Source organism: Amphiprion ocellaris, chromosome 10 (assembly GCF_022539595.1).
Source record: "Amphiprion ocellaris isolate individual 3 ecotype Okinawa chromosome 10, ASM2253959v1, whole genome shotgun sequence".
Classification (NCBI taxonomy): domain Eukaryota; kingdom Metazoa; phylum Chordata; class Actinopteri; family Pomacentridae; genus Amphiprion; species Amphiprion ocellaris.
In genome coordinates, this window is record NC_072775.1 from 6,142,928 (window position 1) to 6,166,647 (window position 23,720).

At 40.2% G+C, this 23,720-nt stretch overlaps 1 long non-coding RNA gene across 1 annotated transcript; it reads left to right on the forward strand.

The window, feature by feature from the left end:
- Positions 1 to 14,980: 14,980 nt before the first annotated feature.
- Positions 14,981 to 18,224, forward strand: LOC118471510 (uncharacterized). The gene is made up of 5 exons (XR_004848836.2): positions 14,981 to 15,118; positions 15,202 to 15,279; positions 16,215 to 16,372; positions 16,910 to 18,062; positions 18,143 to 18,224. It is a non-coding gene; the product is annotated as an uncharacterized LOC118471510 (long non-coding RNA).
- Positions 18,225 to 23,720: the final 5,496 nt, after the last annotated feature.

Sequence of the window (23,720 nt, forward strand, 5' to 3'; positions counted from 1 at the left end):
TCTCTCTCTCTCTCTCTCTCTCTCTCTCTGCTAGTTCACAATACAACATCCCCCCATCCCTGCCAGACAGACTGACAGACGGCCCGGGTACCAGTGTCAGCAGCGACACCCACCGGTGATGAGAGGGACTGCAGTATGGAGGGCGATTAATGCCACACTCACCAAAAACAGCTGGAAGAAGAGGCAGACATGTGGCTCATGTTACTGCGGGTGTTTCAGGACAACATCCATCCATCCATCCATTATCTATACGCCGTTTAATCCTCATTAGAAACGCGGGGGGCTGGAGTCTATTCCAGCTGACTTTAGGTGAAGGCAGGGGACACCCTGGACAGGTCACCAGTCTACCACAGGACTACACATAGAGACAAACAATCACATTCACTGCAGCTGAAGCTGTTTAAGAGTCCTTAAGTTGCCATGACAACACAAGAAGGTGGTAATTTTACGATCATTAAGTGAATTTTATTTTGGAAAGCAGGTTGGCATATTGGACTGCACGGTGGCTTGGTGGTTAGCACTTACGCCTTGCAGCTAGAAGGTCCCCGGTTCACGTCCCGGCCTTCCCAAGGTGTTTCTGCATGGAGTTTGCACATTCTTCCTGTGAATGCGTGGGTTTTTTCTGGATACCCCAGTCCAAAACATGCTCAGGTTAATTGGTGAGTCTAAATTGTCCGTAGGTGTGAATGTGGTTGTTTGTCTCTAAGTGTAGCCATGCGACAGACTGGTGACCTGTCCAGGGTGTCTCCTGCCTTCACCCTAAGTCAGCTGGGATAGACTCCAGCCCCCTGTGACCCTAATCAGGATAAAGTGGTTTGTAGATAATGGATGGTTAGAATTGTTGTACTTTTGGTCAAAATATTTATTTTTAGTCTTGTTTTTGTTTGATTTAATTGTCCTGCTTGATAAAGTTGTATTGAATGTCATATGACTCACGGCACGGACGCGAGGTGCAGCCCAGGAGAGAGAGAGATTGGGCGGGTTAAGTGGCCAATTTTAAGTCCGGTCTGCTTTTGTTTGTGTTTCTTTGGTCATCCATGCGAACACAGTAATTATTAATTTGAATAGGTTTTAAGAGAACTGTATACATTGTTTAGAAAGAGACTCTCTAATGTGATGTTGTCATGTTTGCGTTGATAGTTTTCATGGTGTACCACCAAGTGATCTAGCTTCTGTGAAGATTAAACCTTCTTGTGGACAAAGCATGGTGTCTTTCAATGACCAGCAGTTACACTAACATTCACACCTACGGACAATTTGGAATCACCAGTGAAACTCAGCATGTTTTTGGACTGTGAGAGGAAGCTGGAGTACCCAGAGAACACCCACGCATGCACAGGGAGAACGTGCAAACTCCACATATAAAGATCCCAGGCCCAGGCAGGGACCTGAACCGTGGATTTTCTAGTGCCAAAGTGACAATGCTAACCACTCAGGACCACATTTAGCCCTAAAATAATTAGCCACTGTGAAGTGGATGTGATAAAAGGGCGACAATGTAATCATCAGAGGTGCTAAATGTAAAAAAGCTGCTTGCAAAACCCATTTCCACAGCATTAAGGTGCCCCTTCTCAGTAATTAAGCAGGCCTCATGGTGTGTCGATTAGTTTTCTGACTGGAGATCCTGCAAAGATGGTTGATATCATAATGACTGTATTTCTTTTGCTCTGAAAATACCTTATACTATGTTCCCTTACACATTCTCGGGTGAATAATTTGCATATTCCTGCGCATCCAATTTAGAACCACTAAATATCACCGAAGGCAGGTACAACAGGTCACCAGTCCACATAGAGAGACACACAACCAAGCACACCCACATTCCCACCTACGGACAATTTAGCATCACTAATTAATGCCTCAATCGGCCCAATATTACTGGGCCCACCAGAACCCATGCCCCACACCCCTCATGTGTGCTCATTATTATTGGTTTCTCTTTTCACATTGCACCTTTTATACTACATAATACACTTTTTATTCCATTCTGTACTCTTTTAATACTTTATTGTAGATAACACCAACTTGCACTTTATTGTAGGCACCTTATGCTGTTTCATTGACCGGCACAATTTGCGCATCAATTGCATGCTCTTTTGTACATTGTCCATCTATCCTGTATGGAACATGTGTGAGCTACTGGATATTATACCATTATACTAATGGTATCTATCTATCTATCTATCTATCTATCTATCTATCTATCTATCTATCTATCTATCTATCTATCTATCTATCTATCTATCTATCTATCTATCTATCTATCTATCTATCTATCTATCTATCTCTAATCTCAGCATGTCTGCAAATTTCATACAAAACTCTTTCTGTGTGGAGTTGAAATAAAACAATGAAACAAAAATTAACCATCTAAGACATTGCATGGATAAATTATCTAGACCTATGAATCTTTTTTGTGTCCTCAGTTTCTCTATGAGCTCTGTTTAGCCTAAACAAGTAGGTAAAATCCCTAGATGATCATACCCCGTATTCCAGCACAGCGTGAATATTTCTGTTACTTTTTATTGTTTTTTTAATTCCTCGGATTTATCACACTCCCTGCTTCCTATTTGTCTGGCAAGACTTTCTTTGTAAAAATAATCTTTTTATCCTTAAAAAAGTGTACTTGTTAGTGTTTTTTGTTATGCACCAAAATACCAAATTACATTCCCTGTATGTGAAAACCTGCATGGCAATAAAAGTTATTTTAAAAAGCAGTGAGCTGTTTCGCCCTCTTCAGGCAGAACACTGTGTCTGCATCCATGATCGTCAATGGACGTTTGAGCTACATGACTATTGGTTAGTTAGGTGTTTCATGGTGTCTGGGTTTAATTCTTATTCATTCGTAAAGCTAGGAGGCTAACTAGTTGTGGGGTCGCTTCTGCAAATATCTTCATATCTTTCTATCATAGCTTTTTTGTTACACCTCCACATCCAAAACCAGCTACAGTTAAACCAGTCATTCTCAAAAATAAGTCTGGACACACCGTCTCATTTGATGTTTTTAATTTATTTTAATTATTTCCTACATTGTAGATTAATGCTGAAACATCAAAACTATGAAAAAACACATGGAATTATGTAGTTAACAAAAAGTGTTAAGCAAATCAGATTATGTTTTATTTTTTAGATTCTTTAAAGTAGCTCTCTTTTGCTTTGATGACATCTTTGGACGCTCTTGGCATTCTGTCAGTCAGCTTCATGATGGTACTCTCCTGGAATGGTTTTGAATTAACAGATGTGCCTTGTCAAGAGGCAATTTGTGGAATTATTTGCCTTCTTAATGTGTTTGAGACCATCAGTTGTATTGTCCAGAGGTAGGGTTAGCACGCAGTGGATAGCCCTATTAAAACTACTGTTGTAATCCATAGTATGGCAAGAACTCTCAACTCACTGAAGAGGAACGACAGTTCATCATTGCTTTAACAACATGAAGGTCTGTCGATCCTGAAAATTTCAAGAACTTTGAATGTATCCTCAAGTGCAGTCGCAAAACCCATCAAACCCTATGATGAAACTGGCTCTCATGAGGACGACCTCAGGAAAGGAAGACCAAGAGTCACCTCTGCTGCTGAGGATAAGTTCATTAGAGTCACTAGCCTCAGAAAGTGCCTCGGATTAGAGCCCATATAAAGTCTTCACAGAGTTCAAGTAGCAGACAAATCTCAATATCAGCTGTTCAGAGGAGAATCAAACCTTCACGCAAGAAGCAAAGAAGCAAAAGAGAGCTACTTTGAAAAATCTAAAAAATAAAAAATATTCTGATTTGTTTAACACTTTTTTTTGTTTACAACATAATTTCATATGTGGTCTTTCATAGTTTTGATGTCTTCGATATTAGTCTACAATGTAGAAAAGAATCAAAATCTGTAAAAACCATTGAATGAGAAGGTGTGTCCAAACTTCTGATTGGTACTGTATATCTTATGTGGCCTGGGAATGCCTTGGGATCCCCCAGGAGGAGCTGGAAAACATTACTGTGGAGAGGGATGTCTAGAATTACCTGCTTAGCCTGCTACCACTGTGAAAAGATATAACAAGGTGTGTAATAAGACCAAAAAATGGCAGTAAAGGAGAATTTACTGTAATTTGGGGGAATTTACTCAAACATCCATTTATGCTAAAACATTTGGGATTTGATGCAGCTTTATTTATCTCTACCTGGTGGATTGAGTTAATTAAAAAAAGACCAATGCTTTTTGAAAATTAAAGAATTTACATTGATATATTTTAATTGGTCCAATAGTATGTAAAGCTGAAGAGTATTAAAAGCTCAACTAAAATCAGTGAGCAGTGAGCATGCATGTACCTTGGGGTCCTCCAGGTGATTAATGACTGAATGGTTGATACTGCAGACAGCATCATCTGTGCTCTGTGCTTTGTGATTTACAGAAAACTTAGCAATAATATGAAAATTTTGAGGGACTCTTTCATGTAAAAAAGCTGAAATTTAAAAAGAAACTTAGATTTTTGTAGGACAAGGGGTGTTTTAGGTACTGGCCCCTTTTGAGTTAACCAGCTGGCTGAAATGGGCCACATTCACACACACTTAAACAGAAGCTACACAGACACTGAGGGTGCAAAACAGATTCATATGTTTCCATGCAAAGTCTTGTTTGTTTTTTAATTTATGCATCGCATATAGTGTGGCAGGAGGAGAAGAGAAAACGAGAAGGGAAAGGAAGGAAGATGTCAACACAACCAGTGGAGAAACCACTGAATAAGGCATGCCGTTAATGAGTACCAGGACGACAGACAGCAAATGCTGGCTTGTTGGCAGGGGGTTGAAACAGTCCAAAGAACCCCTTGGCAAAGGCGCATTAGTGGCAAAGTTGCTGGCTCTGGGAAGAAGCAACACCTGCCAAAAGAAACTGAGAAAGAAGCTTCAGTGTTGATCAAGCCCTTCTCAAAAAGATGTTTCCCTTCTTACCACAAGACATATCCAGGGAGATGCATTTAGTTATGCAAAGGTCAGTAGTATCAAAGGTTTCTCTGAAGTGAAAGGCAGTGCTGGGGATCACTGGTTTGAGAATTTTTAAAATCCAGACCTCAGTATTAAGAATCCAAAAATTCTTTCAGCAGCACGAGCAGAAGGATGGAACCCTGAGGTGTTTGGGAAGCGGTTCCAACTCTATAAAGGCCTGCTGCAGGAACCTCATATCAAACATGTTCCTTCACATCTTTGGGACTGTGATGACTTTGGCCTGCAAGGCAAGTTTTTTGTCTCACGTTGAAGTGAGGAGGTGTCGAGGTTAGTGCTATCGTCTCTCCTTTCTCCATAACAGTACTTACAGAAATCAGGGCAGCAGGAGCATTTAGTTGCACAATGGTCATCTTTAAAGGGCAGTGATGAAGCTGTGAGAAGCTTTATGGTTGCCAAGAGACCGTTGCAAATAGAGTTTTTGACGTCTGGATAGAGAGTGTCCTTTTCGTGGAATCAGGTCAGATATTTACAGAGAGATGATCCAAAGTCCCTGTTTGATGGTAACAGCAGTCATGTCTATAACTTGAGCTTCATGAAACTTATGGAAACCAAACGTGCTTTTGATGACTTATCCATCTCACACCTCACATACCCTCCAAGCTCTTTTCCAAAGTTTGAAACTCAGTTGGTATGAGGAAGGGTGGAAGTGGAGAAGAAGGATGGCAGGACACAGCTCCCTAAATCAGAAATCTTCTGTTTTTTCTTCCTGAAGACTGCAACAGTTGGAATTAGAGGTACAGGGATTTTCCTTGTTAACAAGAACATAATCTCTAAGAGTGTGAAGTCCAAGAGAATCACAACAGAGTGGGCGGTGTCACCCACAGCAACTAACCTGGTCTCTGGAGAAGTGGTGATCATCACATTTCAAGAGGATATGGAGGTTCTGATTCCACACCTTCATGCCTCAGGTTAACCTTCAACCTCCAACTTCTACAGAAGTTAGCACAAGATCAGTGAACTAAAAGCCATTTCAAATTGAGGAAGGAGCCTCAAACCAAGACCTACCATTTAACAAGCATATAAACAGAGCTCGATACTGTGAACATTTCATTTGAATTTATGACTAAATATGTGTGCAAACTGTAGAATGAACTTATGGGGATATGAGTGGGTGAAAAATATCACAAAAGTCAGCCCAAGCAGCCTACATTTTTCCAGCAAAAATGTTGATAACACAACGATAACAATTACACAACCAAGATGTTGAACCACTGTTGTCCATTCAAAAAGTACAAAAAAGTTAAAGATTCTGTTTTTACTATCGAAAAAAAATTCAAGTATGAAGACACAGTGAGCTAAAGAGTTCGCTGAAGTTAGCAAGTTTCATGCACACAGTCTAAAACCTATCAGTCATCATTTCAAAAGACAGAGTGTGACAGAAACTAATGTTACAGCTAAAAAGGTCAATGTTGGTGAGGAGGTGGATGTAGAAATCAGTAAAGCAACATTTCCTGGAACCTCTTATGGAGGTGCCAATTCATGCTTCACCGCTTGTAGGAAATACAGTTTTAACCCAAAGCGGCAGTGACAAGGTGACTTTTGTTACAGGAAACTCTCACCTTAAACAAGATTCCATAAAGAAGCAGAATAATGCAAAATCACGACCTGTATATATATTAACACACTGCAGAAGAAAACAAGTCTCTGTAACCTTGCAGGCAGCTGTGTGAAAGCAGGTGCTGCTTGCTGAAGAGAAAAGGACACATCTGAAAATAAAAATTAATATTGCATATTATATTGCCAAAGAAGAAGGAGCCTTTTTGAAGTCTGGGCCACTTTATTACCCTCCTTGAGGAAAATGTAGAGTGGAAATAAATCCAACATATGACAACGACAAAAGATGTGCAAAGATGATTGGATATATTGCAGACCCAATGAAACGGAGCCGAACAGTGAAGCTGAAAGCAGGCATGTTATCTGGCCGAGACAGTCATATCTCCAACACAGAATGTGGAATTGTGTATGTGCAGGTTTTTTGAAGGAAGCCAATAAATTTTGCTGTTGCTAAGCTGTTTTTCTTCTGAGCATAATTTGTGTCATTGCAACATTTTAAAGTAAAAAATTAAGCGCCAATTTGTTTTTTCATCATGGGTTCTGTGTTTTCATTCAGGGGCTCTTGAATATCATCAAGGTTTGCGCTGGGGATAATGGAGGGTGGATAAGAAAATGTGTTTCTTTAAGGGCAGATGGGGCTTCTCTCAACATGTCATTGTGCACCTACAAAGCAAGGAACCATATAATTCCAAGCTGTTGTACTCAACACAGGTTTTAATCACAATTACTACACTGCTTCTCTCATCTAACTAGTGAAAAGTGTTGGGCTATATAGTTTTTGTATGTGATATTGTGTTGGGGAATGTCTGCTTCTTGCACATCTTAGAACTCACAATACTGAGTCTACAGAAGACAGAGCCTAAGGTGTCTAAAGCCTATGATCTCTTGCATCTAATTTGGAAACACTTCAGTGGAAAGTCAAAATTAGAGCTCTGTGCTCTTGGATAGAAACATCTGCAGTCGTTGGAAGATGTTTCTGCAACATGGAGAGGACAAGAACCTCACAGTGGCCGTGATCAACACTCAATGGTTCCTTAACATCTCGAGTATCTGGTCCGTCAGTGTCCACATCCATTGAAGTTCAAGGGTTCAAAATTTCTAGTGATGATTGTTAGACACAACTTGTATTAATGTCATAAAATGTAAGAATAGGCTGAAGAGTTGAAGATCAGTTTCGTGCTAATATTTTTTCTCAACTAACATTTATGCAGTATTATTTACTCGACACAGCTCTGCACATTTAGCCACTTACTTAATGGTTTGTTTGATGACCCTGAGCCTCATAAAAAGAACATTTGATCTTCCCTCAAGCTCCCTGACTGTTAAAGAAAAATACAGTAAAAAGACTGGAGGCACCCAAGATAAAATCAATGCAAGATGACCTGCTTGAGAAGACCTAGACCTCATTTGGTCAGTGGCAGGGTAAGCAGGGATGTTTAAGAGAACTTAATCATCGCCTTCAGCATCATCTATTAGATGCACAGCAGAAGAGGTGGAAGATGAGAGAAGTGCAGCTGAGGTTACAGCTATGGTTCAGGTGTATAAGTGTCTTCTGAAGGGGAACAACACCTCACACATCCACACCTGAAGCAGCACATGGAAGCTGCCGTCAGCATCAACGTGGATGTTCTCAGAATGAAGTTTGATGGTTTGGTGGATGACAAGGGCGTCCAGACTGTACCCTCCAGAGGTAGCCAAACCTTCGGAGATGACACCGTGGCAGACCTGGTGAGGCATTTTGAGAAGCCTCCAATGCAGGAAGAATTTATTTGATTTAATTGATAAGACACTGCACTGTCAATCGACACACTTGTAATCCAGGATAAGTATCAAGTCTTGAAAATAATAACAAAAACACAACCTTTGGGACAAAACCCTCAGTGGCTGAGAGATGCTGTCGAGAAAGAACTTCTTCAGAGAAGACCACAGAGTAAGGCAGAGCAATTCAGGCACATTTATGGGTTTGTTTGGTTGGTTGGTTGTTTTTTGTGAGCTGAATTTTTTTTGCCTTTTTGGATGTTGCAAGCATGATATTGATGGGTTGTGTTGACATATCTTAATTTTCAGGTGCTCAGCAGCTGTTTGGAGAATCCCGCAGGTGCTGATTGTTGGGACAGTTTTGAGTGTTTGTAAAACTTCAAAATTTACATCACCTGTCCTCTAGGAAAACGTGGAGAACCAAGATCTGAGGAAGTTCCCTCCTCTTCTCTGCATCCAGGTGGTCCAGATCCAGTTCCTGCTCCAGGCAACTATTGCTCAGCTGGCTCCTCCTCCTGGCTCTTACTCCATCACTGCCATGGTAAACAGTGTGTGTGTTGATTGTGACTGTCAGCTTTCTGCCTTTTTAACTGGGTAAACTGGACAAGAAAGGTTTGTTTTTGTACAATTACAACATACAACATCTGGCTTCTCTCCTGGCTTTACCCTTACTGAACCTAAGCAGGTGGGTACCACTGACTGCAAAATGCAGATGTTTAATCCAAGTCATTTGCAAGAACAGCAATATTCAGATTTACCATGTTATCAGTTGTAAATATATTTACTTCAGTTTAAAAAGATATTTGCTTCTTTTAAAGCAGGTATTTTAATGACAGAACACCTAAAATGAAGCAAAACACCCCTCCAACTCTACCATACTTGGTCTCCTCCTTCGAGCACCCCTCTACCTAAACCAATGGAACGCTTCAGCTCAGGTTTGGCAGTTCCTGTTCAATGACAGGATGGGAGACAAGTGGAACAGAGAGGGAAGGTGAAGCACATTTTATGTCCTTTCTTTTTGTACCTTTACAATACAACTAATATACGACACTAACCCTGTTTAAAATGTAAACTTCCTTAAAGTTCTGCCTTTTGGACATCAGTCCATCTTTTACTCATTTATCTAATCACAGAAACAGGAACTTTGACCAAACCTTTGTGTGATATGTATATTTAAATAGGATAGAGTGGAATAGGATTGCATACAGATAGACTTAGATTAACATAGGCTTATATTCAAGTAAGAATCAGTAGGAATATGGATAGAATAGTTGTGTTTTGTATTTATTTAGATAGCAGCTTCACAATATATGTCTCAAACAGAAGCACCTCTTCAGAGGAGGGCACTTGATGTTCTTGGGTTTCCATAGCCGTGTCCATGGAGGCCATTCTTGGATGGAGAAAATAGTGGATGCCATCATCTTACAACACTACTGGCTCGGGATGGAGGAGGACACATGAAAGCAGGTGAGATCCACCTCAGTTTGGTCTTTTTTGACAAGAATTTACCAAGAAAAAAATGCTTTCATCTCAAAATGAAAACAGATTTTCACAATTAATCAAAAAATAATATTAGTGAGTCTCCTAATTCAGCACAGGCGCTGCCAGTCGGCCCCAGGAGTCACACAAATCGTCGGAGTGCAGTGAATGTGTCTCCAGTGATTGGTGAATCAGTCCTCCTGGTTATAACTACACCATGAGGACAAAAGAACACTTCAAGCAACTCTGTGAAAAGGTTGCTAAAAAGCATGCTAGGCCTGAGGGCTAGAAGGAATGAACTCCAAGCAAAGAAGGCTGTCGCACTCTTCTGCAAAGTAAGAATATGCTTTTGTAAAATGCCCTCTTTCCTTGCTTACCTGAACCACTTATAACTAAAAGGGTGAATCTGGTGTGCAAACTTACCTCAACCACAAATTCCCACCAGTATATCTGTCTGATGGTTGATTTCTTCACAAGGTGGACAGAAGTTGATCCTCTTAATTAAATGCTATCAAAAGTCACTGAATGAATTTCAGTGCACCTAAAAGGCTTCTGACAGAACAGGACAATGCCATCAATGTTTTAACTCCCCTGATGACAATATTCATGTTTCAACTGTTTCTGCCAGACCAACTATAGTGGCATTTATGAAGAAATAGCATACATCTTTTGCTACAGATACTTTCTAGTGTCACTTCTTCACTCCATCTCTCATGCTATCCACAATTCTTTTATCTTTTGTGATTTGTTGCCATCTGCCAGACCCCCCTCTTACTTTGGTTGTTGCACCTTTGCCATTTGCATTTGCCTGCCAGACCCCTTGATTTGACTACCATTTGTTCTTTGTTGTATTACCTTCTTTGACTGATTAGCAACCATATGCAAATTAACCACTATTCACCCTTGTATTTATATATGGCCTCTCCCTACACTCTAAGAAATTTCCCTGTAAATTTACAGTAAAGAGCTGGCAGCAAAAGTTGCCAGCAGCGCACTGTTGTTCTACAGTAATCCTACCATATTCTACAACAGTTTATTACTGTAAAAAATATTACAGTATTATGCTGTTTAAAGAGCTATTTCCTGGGGCTTTCAAAATGAAAGCCCCAGGAAATAGCATAGCATAGAAATGGCTCAGAGAAGAGATGACTTTTCAACATTAAGCTTTTATTAAAGCCAACTCTGTATCAAACATATTTCAAAAACTGACCTATCTAACCCATTCAATTCTAGTAACATGCAATCATTTCCTCACGCTGAACAGGTTCTTATTCTGCATGTCCTAGTTCAGGTACACTGAGTTTGGTTTCCATTTTTCCTGAACTGTAACAAAAGATACCTATATATCACTTAAATTATTTAACTACTGCATTGAACACATTCAGCAACTAACAAATTTCAAGTAATTCAAGTCTGGTAAAATAAAATATATAAACACAATTAATAATGTTTAACAGGTTGTCAACAATCTGTTTAAAAATTGCATATCACATTTCAGGTACCCTGCCTTCAGAATCAGTCTTTCATAACTCTTAATCATGTTCAATAAACACCTAGTTAAAGAACAAACCTGGAACTGAAGTATTTTATACTGAACCCAACACAATACTGATACTTGTTACCTTAAAATGACAACATGAACATCTGGTTGCAGACTGCGCTTTTGCTTTGTGAAAGTGAGGTTCTGTGTGGAGAGGTGCTGTGGGTTTACATGAAGTCCCACTCAGAGTCCATCAGTCTTTTTATAAAGGTGACTACATGGGGATTGACAGTAGATGTCTTTTTCTGGAGCAGCTTCCTGACCTCTGGAACATCACCTTCTCCTGGCTGGCCTTTGTTCCCCTCTCAGGGTTGATTACCAAGAAAGAGCCTACAACGAAATGACAAAGAAAGAATATATTAGGTGTGGTAGTCAAAGATCCCTTGAACATGATATGGAACTCTGTCACATTCATCCAAAAAACATACAAAAATAAACAGTAAACTCAAATTATTAAGCAAAACAGAGGCTTCCACTTATAACAGCTGTTTAGTTCAGTACACATTTAAATCTAATTTTTGCAGCCGTTTGCATAACAAGCAAATTTACCTTTCCTAAGTGGAGAGAACAGCAACATGACACATCCTACAAACCTTTTTAAAACTTGAAATAACCCAAATGGTCGAATGCAGACAAGTACATGTGGAGATGTGACAACAGATCAGTGGAGCATCACATTGTGTAGTTGATCAAAAATTACACGAAAGACAGAGATAGCTGACCTAACCTAGCTGGATCTGGTTGCTTAGAAATTCATTTTCCTGGTCTGGTTTTAAAGAAAGACCCAAAGTTTTTTCCACTCTGCAGCCAAAGGGCAGTATGCTATCTGCTAGCTAGTTAGCTAGCTAGCTGCTAGCTAACAGTGTGGGAAACGTTAGCATTCATGCTAGCGACTCGTGGCTAACACCAAGCAGTAACTAACCTGGCTATGTTTATGTTACTGTCACAGAATAAAACATAAAACAGACTGACAGAATTAAAAGTAAGGCAGGCTTTTTAATAATCACAGTTACCTTGTTCAGTGAACCGGAGCAGGAAGGATCAGCTACAGGTGGTCCGTGCAGGTCTGAGCCGGGCCGAAAATCGTCGTCCTCAGTTCTTTCTTTTCTCCTAATTCTTCCCTCAGTAATGAGTAGAATCACTGATACATACTATTTTAAACCTATTTCGTCACTTCTTTGTGTTGACTGTTTGCTAAATGTGGTGACGTGCAGGAAAATTTGCAGAGACGAGTAACGGTCGGACTGCAGCAACAGTCACACTCAAATCAACCCAAACCAGAAAAATACTGTAATCTGCTGTAAGATTGTACGGTAGCTTGCTGTTAATATTTTGTTCTTTAAAAACACATGAATTTACAGTATTCAGCTGTATTTACAAAGAACGGTATATTACTGTACAAAATATGCTGTATTTTTACAGCAATTTGTTACAGTGTACCCTCTGACTATCCCTATAAATTGGGGGACTGCAAACGTTCTGGTTCGGCTTACCTTCACAGACTCATGCTCTGTGTTGGTAAACCCACCGTAGGCCGGAATACAAACAAACACCCCACTACAGCAAGCTTCAAAGGACTAAGAGTGATATTTTTTAAACAGCTTTAAAATAACTTCCTGCTCAGCTTAACATCTCAGGACCAATGGCGCTGTCGAAGAAATCAATGGGACAATTCAAAGGTATTGTAAGTGTATTTTTTAAATAATCATACAAATGACGACATGTGTTGTGTATGCATCACCATCAGGACCTTGACTGCACAGCTGGATGTTATACCCAACAGTTGGGACAATCACGCAGCTCCAAGCAGCTCTTTCTACAGTAAAGACAAAGGTGGCAAAGTTCACTCCCAGTTTTCTTAAGTTTGTTTGGGAGGTCTAGTATTCTGCCAAGGTTCCTGAACAGTATACCATGTGTAAAAAAGAGGCCCATGCTTTGTGAAATAGTTTTAAACTGTGCCATGTGTATTTCTTGTTTCCGCAGAGCACTGATGATCGTGTAAAGGTTGCACTTGGTCAGGAATCATCGTTTCCTGTGGTCCAGACTCCACCTGCGCATGACACTCCTGCACAGACGAATAGGGGAAAAAATGAAGCTGAAGAGGAGCCACAATGATGACTTCCAAGTTGATAATCAATTATTGCATCAAAATTAAATGCAGGAACAAAGAGTTGGCATGCATAAAGAGACTATTTTTATTTATTTATTTTTTTTAAAAAGACTCCAGCAGCTGGGATACCTGAAGAATACTTTAAAAATTTTTTAAAAAGCTATAACTGATCAAAAATCTAGTAATTTTTCATTATTAAAATGAATTTGCATGCCTTTTAACACACACATCTCTGTAAAAATTCTCCTAATTTGCAAGATTTGTGTCTAACATTAGGATTAAGGCTTATTTTCTGAAAAGATTTCTGTAAAATGACAAATTTTCAAATGTATTTCAACAGTCTTTATGTCAAAAAACATTAATTTTGTTTAAATTATTGACATTTTATGGTTATTCAGTTACTGTTTTTAATATTATCTTTGCATTAGATATGTATTTTCACTCTCCATTACTGTAATTTTGTGGATTTTTATGTATTTGAAAAATACAGTTACGTTTGTGAGTGAGTGTTAGGGTAAGTCTTTAAAAAATATATATATATTTTTGCCATACAGTGTAATGAATCAAATAACTGTGCAGCAGATATCTTAATTTATAATTTGCATGTTTTTGTTTTTAACTTGAGCAGCTTAAGAACTAAATTCTTTACATTAAAATCTATTTTTTGTGTGTAAAAAATAGCATTATAAAAAAAATGCTGCAGATTGTATCTGTATTCATGAACGCTTTAAACAGATTGAAACAACAACAAGGGACCAATCAAGATTTTGCAAACTGCTTGTAACAGCTCTGGTCAGCAGTTTATGTTTGAATAAATGTTGAACATCATGTGTTTGGCTTGAACTTTATATTAAATAAAACCATTCTGGTTTTCTTTTCCTCTTTCTTTTAATAAAAGGTCAGTTGTTTGGTTCCTGCTGTGAACTGTAAGCTTTAAAAATTAATTATAGACATAATACATGATAAATTTATTCAGTGTGATAAACTGAGCGTCTCAGATTTTTAATCACAGAACATCAGAAGTTACATACATACTGTTTTAATTGTAAATTTGTCATCCTTTCTCTGTATTATTAGAACATTCAAGTTCAATACAATCTAGATGATTTTATTTATCACCACAGAAATAAGAATAAACTCACAAACTTAGATTACAAGTTTTAAGATGACAGTTAAGACTTTACAATAATAAATATATAAATTTATCAGTCTAGTTTAAATATTCTAGTTAAGACCTTAGAACAGAAACAGGATAAGAAAAAAATGTATGAAAGGTTCTAAAATAAAAGAATTAATAATCTCATTAATACGGCTGTCGCTGTGCCATCCTGCACATAAAGCACAGCTGATCTCATACCTGACTGGTAAACTGTTTCAGTCAGTAAATAAACACATAAACACAACTTGATGTAGGTTGCAGTAGAGGTTCAGGAGCTTCTTCCGGTCACGTGAATTTGCACATGATGTAAAAACGTGACACGTGATTTTGGGAAAGCGCGCGGCAAATTGATGATCCGGAAGCTAAGCTGTCCTGGTTTGTTTAAAACAGGTGGATCAGGTGTTCTTCCCTCATTTACCAAACTGATGCCAGAAGAGGACGGCGCTGCCTCACGAACCTCTGCTTCTTTTTCTGCGGAAAAGCTGAATTTCTAGAGACGCTGGTTGGAAACGGAGCCTCCGGAGTTTACTGAAGGTCAGCGACAATCAAAATGTTTGTAGCCGAAATGTTTTGGGTTTTATAACGTTATATTTAAAATGTTTTTCTGTCTCCTGTAGACCACAGACGAGCAACAAACACCAGACCAGCGAATATGGATTTGGACGCCGTCCGAGGAGCCTAAAATCAGACAGCAGGTCAGTAAAAGGCTGCAGGTTTGTGGAAAGTTTGTGAAGTTGACGACGTATGAGCGTCGGTGTGCGTGAGGTCTGGTGATTAAGGTCGCTTCGAGTTTCTGCAAATATTTCTCCTGTTTTTTTTTTTTTTTTTTTTTTGTTGAATTAATGTGTTGAACCACAACTTTGCAATTTTGACGTAAGTTTTTTTTTTTTTTTTTTTTTTTTTAATTTAACCTCCGATGTGCAGCTGTTAACCTCATTAATTTAAGGTGAAACGCTCTTGAATTTAAAACATTTTGGGCCTTCATTTAACAACTCAAGTGTAGTTTGTAAACATCACATCGTCATGAATCACAAACAGCTAAACTAATCAGATACGTGACGGGAACTCGGCCAACAGCGACCGAGTTAAATGGATCATTCCGCATTGTGCGTAAACCACAGCCGTTTGGGGGCACATAGAGCGTCTTTATTTCTGTTCATACCTACCGGTTCATAGTGGCTTTTATTTATGCTAAGTAAAATGCAAACAAATTCGAAAACTGATGTAAAATGATGCATACAGCTCACAGGTATTTCTTTGAAATGTTAATTCTTCTGCACCAACGTTTGTTTCACCCAACGTTGCTCTGGTAAATTTAGACATTTTGAGATATTTTCCTTCCATAACATGTCGACACATTTCGGAGTTAAACTCCGCATTGTATTTTTGTCGGCAGAATTCATTTTGTAGTTTTTTGTTTGAGATTTTTGACAATGAATCAATACTGTTCAAATGGTGACTCACAACTGAGAAAATATCCCAATATTGAACTACATTCTTTGTAACTGATCTTATATCAATTATCAATGTTTCAATAAAGAAAAACACTCCTATGCAGTTGGTACTTATGTGTGCTCTAAAAATACAGCTGCATGCAACTAAACTGCTCCTTTGCTCCTTTACCAAACAGGTGCAGAAGCAAAAAGGCACCAGCAGAGGAAAAGTCTTCTTCTGCATGAAAGCTGTTGAAACAATGGCTATGGGAGTGTTTCTGAAGTGGGTGAGGCTCGAGATTCTTGTTGGAGGACGTGCACGTCGATGGAACTAACCAAACTTTCTTTTCAACAGGTCAGTAATTTGACTTGGATTTTACACTAAACAGTTGGTTGAACCTTGGTTTGCTGTGCAATCTGACAATGAAGCATGAATTCAATGCCGTGTTAAGCTTAGATTTAAGAGCATAGAAACCAAAATGGAGTGAATCCATTTTTAACTGGTTGACTTGCAAATTTGAGAAACAAAAGCAGGTACAAACTGCATGTAAGGTTGTTCATTTCAGTTGGATGTAATTTCAATGTCTAACTGGTGACAGATGGAAGACTTTTGTAGTGAAATGGTGAAGATTGCCATTTAAAACTCTATCAATTGACAGTTTATCCAGTTTTATTGGTTTTTGGTCAGAAATACAGCAGCAAGCCAACATTTGTGCTGCATTTCAGTGTTTTTACACTGAGGGCAGCAGAATATTGCATCCAGCTTGTCCACATGGACGTTTGTGGGTTATTTTCTTTTAACCTGGATTTTCCCTCCAATTTAAAACGTCTAAGCCTTTCACCTGTTTCAACCACATCACCATATTGATTCTTTTTTTCCTTTCTCCCCCAGGTAGATCTACGAATCGTGAGAGCTGTATTTTTTTTGTTTATGGCCACTGTGCCATCTATCCTCTATTTTCCATTTCCTCTTTCCATCTTAAAGTTGGCCTTCATGTAGGACTGTAACGGTACACAAAGCTTCATAGAATACCTCAGTTTTGAGGTTTGATTCAAAGTCCTTTAGTACAGCTCAGAATTGACCATTAAACTATCAGCTGAAGAGTTCCAGGTTTTCTGACCATGTGTACCGTTCCATCCTGATGTGGTCAGCGTGCTGTTGTAACTTTTTGTTTCCAGGTTGATCATCCTTCTGTTCGTCTCCCCGTAGTTTAGCCTTTAGTGCGTCGTTTAGATGATCCCTCAACAGTAAGTCTCACTTTCCATACTTATTTTGCTGGTTTGTCTCTCCTCGGCCGCCGTGCCGACCTGTCCTGTCTTTCCAACATGGCCGCCGTGCCGTGTTTTTCGCATCCTGGCCGCCGTGCCGCTTCTTCAGCCTGTCTCTATCCATTTCTCACCATGCGTCGTCCAGCATGGCCGTCGATCCGTAGTTTGAAACCATGCTGGAGAAGACATTTTCTCTGGATCTATGGATAGTAGGTGGTAAGTTTCTTTAAATGTTGGTTCTGGTGTTGGGCTCAGTCTTGATCTCTCATTCTCTCTCTTAGTATGTCTATAATGGCCGGTTTGCTAAACTTACTGTGTAATAGAGCTGTGAAGATTATTGCGTTCGTTTAGCAGTATATTCTCGTGTTGTACAAATGCCTTCATGTGTCTGCTGTATCGGTCTGTATTTAAAGATGGTCATCGCCTCCGACAGCCAAATTCATAGACTGTAGTGTAGCTGTGGGCATCTTTACATACAGACTGTGCAGTGTGGTCAAGCTGCCTTGTTGTGGCTCAGCAGTTGCAACGAGGCAGCTTCACCTGACAAGTGATCTCTGTCATACTGAACTGTCATCTCCTGCATGTCCAGCACCTCTTTATATCTGTACCTGTCTGTCAAGCATGATCACTACATCTGCCACGCCTCTGTGGCTGCACTACCTGTGGTATTCCTTGTTCTTCCCTCATTCACCAAGCTGATGCCAGAAGAAGACGGAGCTGCAGCAGGAACTTCCAGAGACGATGACTGGAAATGGAGTCTTCAGAGTCTATGAAAGGTCTGTGAGAATCAACATGGTTGTTGCAGGAATGTTTTGGGTTCCGAATGCATTTATTTAAAGCATGTGTGTGTTTTCAGTTCTCAGATGCGCAGCAATCACCAGACCACTGCACATGGATGGAGATGCCATCTGACTGAGGAGCTGAAAATCAGACGACAGGTCAGTAAGTCTGCAAGTTCATTGAAGTTACTCACATGAATGAGGCGTGGTGAACAAGCCTTGGTCAGGTGTGTTGATTCAACATCTGGCATGTTCTCTTGCATGTATTGCTTCAGTGTGCTTTGCAGAAACTCAAACTTTTAATGCTTGAAATGTGTTGAACTAGTTTGGAGTTTAAAATGAAGTCTCTTTCTAATCTCAGAGACGCTGACTGGAAATGGAGTCTTCAGAGTCTATGAAAGGTCTGTGAGAATCAACATGGTTGTTGCAGGAATGTTTTGGGTTCCGAATGCTTTTATTTAAAGCATGTGTGTGTTTGCAGTTCTCAGATGCGCACCAATCACCAGACCACTGCACATGGATGGAGATGCCATCTGACTGCGGAGCTGAAAATCAGAGGACAGGTCAGTAAGTCTGCAAGTTCATTGAAGTTACTCACATGAATGAGGTGTGGTGACCAAGCCTTGGTCAGGTGTGTTGATTCAACATCTGGCATGTTCTCTTGCATGTGTTGCTTCAGTGTGCTTTGCAGAAACTCAAACTCTTTATGCTTGAAATGTGTTGAACTAGTTTAGAGTTTAAAATGAAGTCTCTTTCTAATCTCAGAGGTGCAGCTGTTAACCTGAAGTTGGAAGACGTGCACATCGATGGAACCAACCAAACTTTCTTTTCAACAGGTCAGTAATTTGACTTGGATTTTACACTAAACAGTTGGTTGAACCTTGGTTTGCTGTGCAATCTGACAATGAAGCGTGAATTCAATGCTGTGTTAAGCTTAGATTTAAGAGCGTAGAAACCGAAATGGAGTGAACCCATTTTTAACTGGTTGACTTGCAAATTTGAGAAACAAAAGCAGGTACAAACTGCATGTAAGGTTGTTCATTTCAGTTGGATGTAATTTCAATGTCTAACTGGTGACAGATGGAAGACTTTTGTAGTGAAATGGTGAAGATTGCCATTTAAAACTCTATCAATTGACAGTTTATCCAGTTTTATTTGTTTTTGGTCAGAAATACAGCAGCAAGCCAACATTTGTGCTGCATTTCAGTGTTTTTACACTGAGGGCAGCAGAATATTGCATCCAGCTTGTCCACATGGACATGTGTGGGTTATTTTCTTTTAACCTGGGTTTTTCCTCCCATTTAAAACGTCTAAACCTTTCACATGTTTCAACCACATCACCATATTGATTCTTTTTTTCCTTTCTCCCCCAGGTAGATCTACGAATCGTGAGCGCTGTATTTTTTTTGTTTATGGCCACTGTGCCATCTATCCTTTATTTTCCATTTCCTCTTTCCATCTTAAAGTTGGCCTTCATGTAGGACTGTAACGGTACACAAAGCTTCATAGAATACCTCAGTTTTGAGGTTTGATTCAAAGTCCTTTAGTACAGCTCAGAATTGACCATTAAACTATCAGCTGAAGAGTTCCAGGTTTTCTGACCATGTGTACCGTTCCATCCTGATGTGGTCAGCGTGCTGTTGTAACTTTTTGTTTCCAGGTTGATCATCCTTCTGTTCGTCTCCCCGTAGTTTAGCCTTTAGTGCGTCGTTTAGATGATCCCTCAACAGTAAGTCTCACTTTCCATACTTATTTTGCTGGTTTGTCTCTCCTCGGCCGCCGTGCCGACCTGTCCTGTCTTTCCAACATGGCCGCCGTGCCGTGTTTTTCGCATCCTGGCCGCCGTGCCGCTTCTTCAGCCTGTCTCTATCCATTTCTCACCATGCGTCGTCCAGCATGGCCGTCGATCCGTAGTTTGAAACCATGCTGGAGAAGACATTTTCTCTGGATCTATGGATAGTAGGTGGTAAGTTTCTTTAAATGTTGGTTCTGGTGTTGGGCTCAGTCTTGATCTCTCATTCTCTCTCTTAGTATGTCTATAATGACCGGTTTGCTAAACTTACTGTGTAATAGAGCTGTGAAGAGTATTGCGTTCGTTTAGCAGTATATTCTCGTGTTGTACAAATGCCTTCATGTGTCTACTGTATCGGTCTGTATTTAAAGATGGTCATTGCCTCCGACAGCCAAATTCATAGACTGTAGTGTAGCTGTGGGCATCTTTACATACAGACTGTGCAGTGTGGTCAAGCTGCCTTGTTGTGGCTCAGCAGTTGCAACGAGGCAGCTTCACCTGACAAGTGATCTCTCTCATACTGAACTGTCATCTCCTGCATGTCCAGCACCTCTTTATATCTGTACCTGTCTGTCAAGCATGATCACTCCATCTGCCACGCCTCTGTGGCTGCACTACCTGTGGTATTCCTTGTTCTTCCCTCATTCACCAAGCTGATGCCAGAAGAAGACGGAGCTGCAGCAGGAACTTCCAGAGACGCTGACTGGAAATGGAGTCTTCAGAGTCTATGAAAGGTCTGTGAGAATCAACATGGTTGTTGCAGGAATGTTTTGGGTTCCGAATGCATTTATTTAAAGCATGTGTGTGTTTTCAGTTCTCAGATGCGCAGCAATCACCAGACCACTGCACATGGATTGAGATGCCATCTGACTGAGGAGCTGAAAATCAGACGACAGGTCAGTAAGTCTGCAAGTTCATTGAAGTTACTCACATGAATGGGGCGTGGTGAACAAGCCTTGGTCAGGTGTGTTGATTCAACATCTGGCATGTTCTCTTGCATGTGTTGCTTCAGTGTGCTTTGCAGAAACTCAAACTTTTAATGCTTGAAATGTGTTGAACTAGTTTGGAGTTTAAAATGAAGTCTCTTTCTAATCTCAGAGACGCTGACTGGAAATGGAGTCTTCAGAGTCTATGAAAGGTCTGTGAGAATCAACATGTTTGTAGCAGGAATGTTTTGGGTTCCGAATGCATTTATTTAAAGCATGTGTGTGTTTGCAGTTCTCAGATGCGCAGCAATCACCAGACCACTGCACATGGATTGAGATGCCATCTGACTGCGGAGCTGAAAATCAGAGGACAGGTCAGTAAGTCTGCAAGTTCGTTGAAGTTACATGAATGAGGTGTGGTGACCAAGCCTTGGTCAGGTGTGTTGATTCAACATCTGGCATGTTCTCTTGCCTGTGTTGCTTCAGTGTGCTTTGCAGAAACTCAAACTCTTTATGCTTGAAATGTGTTGAACTAGTTTAGAGTTTAAAATGAAGTCTCTTTCTAATCTCAGAGGTGCAGCTGTTAACCTGAAGTTGGAGGACGTGCACGTCGATGGAACTAACCAAACTTTCTTTTCAACAGGTCAGTAATTTGACTTGGATTTTACACTAAACAGTTGGTTGAACCTTGGTTTGCTGTGCAATCTGACAATGAAGCGTGAATTCAATGCCGTGTTAAGCTTAGATTTAAGAGCATAGAAACCAAAATGGAGTGAACCCATTTTTAACTGGCTGACTTGCAAATTTGAGAAACAAAAGCAGGTACAAACTGCATGTAAGGTTGTTCATTTCAGTTGGATGTAATTTCAATGTCTAACTGGTGACAGATGGAAGACTTTTGTAGTGAAATGGTGAAGATTGCCATTTAAAACTCTATCAATTGACAGTTTATCCAGTTTTATTGGTTTTTGGTCAGAAATACAGCAGCAAGCCAACATTTGTGCTGCATTTCAGTGTTTTTACACTGAGGCAGCAGAACATTGCATCCAGCTTGTCCACATGGACATGTGTGGGTTATTTTCTTTTAACCTGGGTTTTTCCTCCCATTTAAAACGTCTAAACCTTACACCTGTTTCAACCACATCACCATATTGATTCTTTTTTTCCTTTCTCCCCCAGGTAGATCTACGAATCGTGAGAGCTGTATTTTTTTTGTTTATGGCCACTGTGCCATCTATCCTCTATTTTCCATTTCCTCTTTCCATCTTAAAGTTGGCCTTCATGTAGGACTGTAACGGTACACAAAGCTTCATAGAATACCTCAGTTTTGAGGTTTGATTCAAAGTCCTTTAGTACAGCTCAGAATTGACCATTAAACTATCAGCTGAAGAGTTCCAGGTTTTCTGACCATGTGTACCGTTCCATCCTGATGTGGTCAGCGTGCTGTTGTAACTTTTTGTTTCCAGGTTGATCATCCTTCTGTTCGTCTCCCCGTAGTTTAGCCTTTAGTGCGTCGTTTAGATGATCCCTCAACAGTAAGTCTCACTTTCCATACTTATTTTGCTGGTTTGTCTCTCCTCGGCCGCCGTGCCGACCTGTCCTGTCTTTCCAACATGGCCGCCGTGCCGTGTTTTTCGCATCCTGGCCGCCGTGCCGCTTCTTCAGCCTGTCTCTATCCATTTCTCACCATGCGTTGTCCAGCATGGCCGTCGATCCGTAGTTTGAAACCATGCTGGAGAAGACATTTTCTCTGGATCTATGGATAGTAGGTGGTAAGTTTCTTTAAATGATGGTTCTGGTGTTGGGCTCAGTCTTGATCTCTCATTCTCTCTCTTAGTATGTCTATAATGACCGGTTTGCTAAACTTACTGTGTAATAGAGCTGTGAAGAGTATTGCGTTCGTTTAGCAGTATATTCTCGTGTTGTACAAATGCCTTCATGTGTCTGCTGTATCGGTCTGTATTTAAAGATGGTCATCGCCTCCGACAGCCAAATTCATAGACTGTAGTGTAGCTGTGGGCATCTTTACATACAGACTGTGCAGTGTGGTCAAGCTGCCTTGTTGTGGCTCAGCAGTTGCAACGAGGCAGCTTCACCTGACAAGTGATCTCTGTCATACTGAACTGTCATCTCCTGCATGGCCAGCACCTCTTTATATCTGTACCTGTCTGTCAAGCATGATCACTACATATGCCACGCCTGTGGCTGCACTACCTGTGGTATTCCTTGTTCTTCCCTCATTCACCAAGCTGATGCCAGAAGATGGAGCTGCAGCAGGAACTTCCAGAGACGATGACTGGAAATGGAGTCTTCAGAGTCTATGAAAGGTCTGTGAGAATCAACATGTTTGTAGCAGGAATGTTTTGGGTTCCGAATGCATTTATTTAAAGCGTGTGTGTTTGCAGTTCTCAGATGCGCAGCAATCACCAGACCACTGCACATGGATTGAGATGCCATCTGACTGAGGAGCTGAAAATCAGACGACAGGTCAGTAAGTCTGCAAGTTTATTCACGTTACTCACATGAATGAGGTGTGGTGAACAAGCCTTGGTCAGGTGTGTTGATTCAACATCTGGCATGTTCTCTTGCATGTGTTGCTTCAGTGTGCTTTGCAGAAACTCAAACTTTTAATGCTTGAAATGTGTTGAACTAGTTTGGAGTTTAAAATGAAGTCTCTTTCTAATCTCAGAGATGCTGACTGGAAATGGAGTCTTCAGAGTCTATGAAAGGTCTGTGAGAATCAACATGTTTGTAGCAGGAATGTTTTGGGTTCCGAATGCATTTATTTAAAGCATGTGTGTGTTTGCAGTTCTCAGATGCGCAACAATCACCAGACCACTGCACATGGATTGAGATGCCATCTGACTGAGGAGCTGAAAATCAGACGACGGGTCAGTAAGTCTGCAAGTTCATTGAAGTTACTCACATGAATGAGGT